Raw genomic sequence first — 5,476 nt, 5'->3', positions numbered from 1 at the left:
TTTGCTGCCTCCATTCCACTTTGCCCGAGAAATTGGACTGTCGAGTCAACTGAAACTGAAGAGTAGAGGTATTCGTTTTACTCTCAGTTGTTCAGCCACAGTGTAGGTTTCGTTTTCCATTTGAGTTTTAGTTAACGGCCCCGTTTGGCCTGGCGTTTTTTCTTTTAGTTTCCCATTAACACTGTTCGCATTAAATTCTGTGAACTATCGACCTGCTTCAATTCTCTCACTCCGCACTTGGACCATATCCGAACCTAGTAACAAATCGACACTTGCCAGATCCTTTCTCATACCATCAAAATTTGCCACCCTGAAATTTGGAATCTCAGCCCACGGATGGGATCTATCTTTTTCCATAATTACTTTGAATCTAATGGCTTTGTGATCATCAGATGCAAAGTACTCCCTTAATCTAAATTCTGTCGCCTGCTCTGCCGTATTCCCTAATAGCAGATCAGTTACTGCAAACTCTCTCCTTGGTACATCTACATACTGATTGAGGAAACTTTTCTGGGCACATTTGACGAACTATTTAGTACTTTTATAGCATGGGAGTCTCAGTCAATATGTGGAAGGTTAAAATCACCAACTACAACAACCTTTTAGTTTCTTGCAACAGTAAAAGATCTCTCTGCAAATCTGTTTCTCTAAATCCCTTGGACTGTTGGGTGGTCTGTAATATAGCCCCATTAACGTGATCATACTTTTCTTTTTTTTCTCAGTTCCACCCATAACGCCTCACCAGACGAGTTCTCCAGTCTGTTCTGACTGAGCAGTGCCGTGACATTTTCCCTGTCCAGTAACGACACCCCTCTTCCTTTAGTCCCTCCCGCTCGGTCGCATCTAAAACAACGGAAACCCGGAAGGCTGAGCTGCCATTCCTGTCTGAGTTGTGTATCAATTGGGGCGACGCTAGTCAGATCGGGATGTTACGATTACTTGAGTTCATTTCCGGCGAGGTTTCATAACTTGTCTGTACGTGCTTCCTGCCGAATGCGAGGACTTTATCTGGTTTTGTTTCAATCCAAAGAACATACCAGTGAGGCTGTTAGGTCATTATAAAAGTGTATCGTGAATAGGGTAGGAATAATGAGGGCTGCTGGTGCGGCTTGACTCGAAGGACCATAGGAACCTTCTCCGCACTGAATCGCTAAAGAAATAGATACCTACCGTAATTAACATGAGGGTGGTCATTATCGACTACCGCTCGGGATTCAAGACTATCATTTCATTAGAACAAATCAACACGTATTAAGATTTATGGCCTCAATAACTTCTTGTGCAAGTGGATCCTCGATTTCTTCCCTTCCAGACCCCCGTCAGTTTGGATGGGCATCAACATTCCTTGCACAATCTCCATCAGTAAAGATGCACCTCATGGCTGAAAGGGAGGACTTGCTAGTCCCTGTCTTCTCCGGCAATTAGCCTGGTCTTATTGTTGATTCAAAGTGGCCAACAAAGCCTCTCTCAACTTAACCCATTACTGCCGTCAATTCTAAACTAACTGGTCCGCAGATGGAACGCCCACCTGCACTTGTTGTTCCTGGAGCAGCGGTGACGGTACACAAAGTGGCATTTGTAAGGAGAGATCCGAATTAAACAAATGCTGACTCCTGTTCTGCACGTGTTCCGCCCAGATCAGGTTGTCGCTTCAGGTGGTAAGGTACCCCGAGCCCAGCCATATGAGTATTCTCTGTAGGTCCTGTTTCATCCTCTCCGTTTGCGTATTGATTTACGGATGCAACCCGGACGACAGACTGTCATGGGACCAAATGAGCTCAGGAAAAAAACTTCCAAAACGTACGAGCAAGCGGGTGGCCTCGATCTGAGACAACGTCCTGCTGAAACTGTGAATCCTAAAGATGTGTTGGTGCGTGAGCTTGGCGGTCTCTAAAGCTGATGGTTGTTTGTGAAGTAGTACGAAGTGGCGGGCCTTGGAGTATCGGTCTACGACCATCATTTTACTGCATTACCCCGAGATACCAGAAGACCACTGAAAATTATCTATAGAACTGTGGGAATAAATGCGAGTAGGAAACAGGAGGGGTTGAAGCAGACGTTGAGGGTGTGCTCGGAGTGCTATATTTCGTGCGCAAACGTCACACGCTAAGACATATTCCCTGACATCTGCAGAATGCCTGGCCACCGGTAACGTCTCCTGAACATCTCTACGGTGGGAGACACCCCTGGATGCCCAGTCAATTTCGAAGTGTCCCTAATTGGACATAACCGAACGAACAAGTTCGGAAACAAAGATACAACCTGGAGGGACCCGAGTCTGCTGCATTTTGATCTTGGGCTCTGAGCATTTGTCTTACTCGGATGCGCGCCATCATTCTCGAGCTGGGATTTATCAATGAACGGTTCTCATCACCGTTAACTTTTTTGAACTGCAGAGACAGGTCGTCTGGTTTTCGCATATTTTTTTTTTATAATCCTGGGCGCTAAGTAGACTCGGAAGTAAACGCCAGGAGGCAGTTTGGTAGGTAACTGGGAAGATGTTTAGTTTCCATATGGGGGCGTTTCTTTTTTCATTTGTTAGACCAGCCCAAAACGACGCCATAGTCCATTTGACTGGTTGTTGGATATCAGCCAGTGATAACCCAAAATTTACCTACCTCAGCCATATCCTCTCGAAGCTGTTCGATAGCTTTACCATCCGCTGCGTAAAATGCCCCTCAGGTTCTTATTCAGCACACAGTGCTGGCGTTAACACGTGTGCCCTCTAGTATTCGATTTTCCAATCGGATAACATGCAGTCCACACTCTCTGTGCCCATTATCATTTAATATGCCTTTATTTGCAACTGCTCAGCCTACCCTGTTCTCTGAACCCCCAACTTTTTTTTTTAATCTGCGTTCTTTAGCTTTTGTCCTTCTCACTAACTGCTCCCATTCAATCAATAAGCTTTGTACATTTGTTTACAGATGATGTCAATGGCCACAGACCTCATACAGGAAAAGTCCATTCCATTGTCTGCACAAGGCCGCTGAGTTCGTCCAGCTGCTTGTTATTTTTCCGCAATGGTCATCCCGATTCTTCCCTGTCAGAGACATCTCACTACACCTTCATCAATTTCTTCTGACACCATTCCGCTCTACGGACGGCTCTAGTACATGAAAAATAGACGCTACGGACCAACCGCAGCTACGGATGATCTGCTGATTATTTCCAGTACTTTATGCCTGTGTCTCCGCGGAAATGCCGAAAAGTCAGTTGATTGAGTCTCACCGGTATCAGGGGATTTGACAGTCGAAACCGCACAGCTCTGGTGTGGCCGTGATCGTATAGTGGTTAGTACTCTGCGTTGTGGCCGCAGTAACCTCGGTTCGAATCCGAGTCACGGCAGCCCGTGCCTTACACATTTAGCTTTCAGCAGCCCCTGCATTATAAAGGCTCGTCTTTTGCTGATTTTTTTGTCCGTCGATTCCCCAGGAAGCTGAAACATGTCTCTCACCAGGAACTTTCCCCTGGACACATTGTTACTCGAACTAATACACACGGAAACTCGGTGCATTTGGAACTGAACGTTCGCGATAGATCAGCAAGCTCTCAGTGTAAACGGGGTCTGATGATCCCCGAGATCGCGAAATGCAAGAGGTAGGAAGACCCGCGTTGCCTCACGCGCAACAGAGAATCTCGACTCTCTGATCCAGGCACTGCCGGAAGACAGGTGCATTTCACCGCAGCCGTGCTGCCTGTGAGTCGCCTGTCGCTGATTCATTTTATTAAAAGGGACAGTGCGATGCGGTGCCGATTCAGGACTCGCTTCTTCGTAATCACACATTGTTAATGTAACATGGGTGATGAGTTAACACTGACTTGTAACGCTTGTTCTATTGTCTAACAAATTACAACTCATTCAGTTCCTCTCCATCACTGACGTGAAGTGCTCAGACTTGCAGACTGCAAACCAGCTCAGATTGGACTGGGCTCAGCTAGCCTCAGGGTTAATGTCAAAGCGCTGTGCAAGGTCAAAGACAGAGGTCGAACCAGGGAAAGAATTGCATTTATAATTGTAGTTTGGAGCAAAGGAAATTAAAAAAAAAATCTATATATCCAACAGTATGTAGTACCATGATATGCATAGATGCACAGAAAATCGTAATTATTTCGCTGGTGAGGAAATAGCAAATATAAGAGGGAAAATGGCAGCACAATAGCGTGAATTTAAGCACGACTGCTTACAGCGCCAGGGATCACCGATCGGTGTTGAATTCCACGGTAGTTGGTAATGTGTTCGTCCGTTCCCCCCGGGACTGCCAGGGTTTCCTCTGATTGTTCGGGTTTCCTCCTGCATTCCAACGACGTGACGGTTAGGGTTAGTAAGTTGTGGGCATGCTCTACTGCAGCCGAAATCAAGGGAATAATTGCGGGTGTCCTGCATTTCCTTGGTTTGCGTTAGTCGCTGTTGCAAAGGACTTATTTCACCATACGTTTCGATGTCGCACCAAAATTGTAGAAAACAATATGTGGAAAAATTAATCTGGAAAACAAACTTAACTCTAGCATTTAAGATGAGCGGAGACAAATGATGAATAAGAAGTGTAAAGTTAATGTCATTCACACAGACAGTAGCAGATGTCTGGCGCGCGCTGACAGGAGTGATGCTGTTTAGAGCCCGAGGATCCTTTAAGATGGGCGCATGAATATACAGGTAATGGAAGAATGTGCGTCTCGGACAGGCAGGGGTGATCAGTTTCATTTCGTATTATGTACGGCAGATACGAGTGCCGAGAACCCTGTTACTCTGCTGCCTGTAGTGCTCATTGTTCATTCTCACCCCTCACCCTGCTTTACTGCAGGGATAGCATTCACAAACTATGCAGTCTCTCTTGTTCCGCCGCGCTGCTAAGAAACTTGCCATAAGTTTGAAAGTAACCCTGAAGTAGATAGACTGGTAAAGAAGGCATACCGTATACCTATCATCAACGGTCTGCACTGTGTGATAAAGTTGGTAAGTCATGTTGCACATGCACAGGAACTTGGTTAGGCCACAAATGGAGTGTTGTGTGCAGTTCTGGTCACTGTTAAGGAACGCAGAAGAGCGTCACTAGGATGATGCAGCAGGCGACTCACAGACACAGCGGCTGGGGAAATGGCACCTCTCCTCTGCCAGTGCCTGGATCAGAGAGCGGAGATCCTCTGCGGTTTCTGAGGTAATGCGGCTCTTTCTGCTCCTTTGCATTCTGTGGTCCCAGGGGTCGATCATAGCCCGTTTATATTCTGAACTTGCTGATATATCGAGAAGTTTCAGGTGTAGTCGTGTAAGCGGAAACATGTCCAGCGTAAAACTACTGGTAACAGAGGACACTCAACTTTCTGAGGGGAGCGACGGACGGAATTTTGCCAAAAGAAGAGCGCTTATCATTTGCAGGCGCTGCTAAATGCATAAGCAATCGCCTGCCGTGACTCGGATTCGAACCAAGGTTGCTGCGGCCACAACGCAGAGTACTAACCATTATACGATCACGGC

General features: G+C 46.4%; 2 non-coding genes across 2 annotated transcripts; one reads left to right on the top strand and one right to left on the bottom strand.

Moving 5' to 3' along the window:
• The first annotated feature begins 3,276 nt into the window (after positions 1–3,276).
• On the top strand, positions 3,277–3,348 carry trnah-gug (transfer RNA histidin (anticodon GUG)). The gene has a single exon. It is a non-coding gene; the product is annotated as a tRNA-His (tRNA).
• A 2,056-nt stretch (positions 3,349–5,404) lies between these two features.
• Positions 5,405–5,476, bottom strand: trnah-gug (transfer RNA histidin (anticodon GUG)). The gene has a single exon. It is a non-coding gene; the product is annotated as a tRNA-His (tRNA).

Source organism: Mobula hypostoma, chromosome 3, assembly GCF_963921235.1.
Source record: "Mobula hypostoma chromosome 3, sMobHyp1.1, whole genome shotgun sequence".
Lineage (NCBI taxonomy): Eukaryota > Metazoa > Chordata > Chondrichthyes > Myliobatiformes > Myliobatidae > Mobula > Mobula hypostoma.
This window is presented reverse-complemented; position numbering and strand designations above follow the sequence as displayed.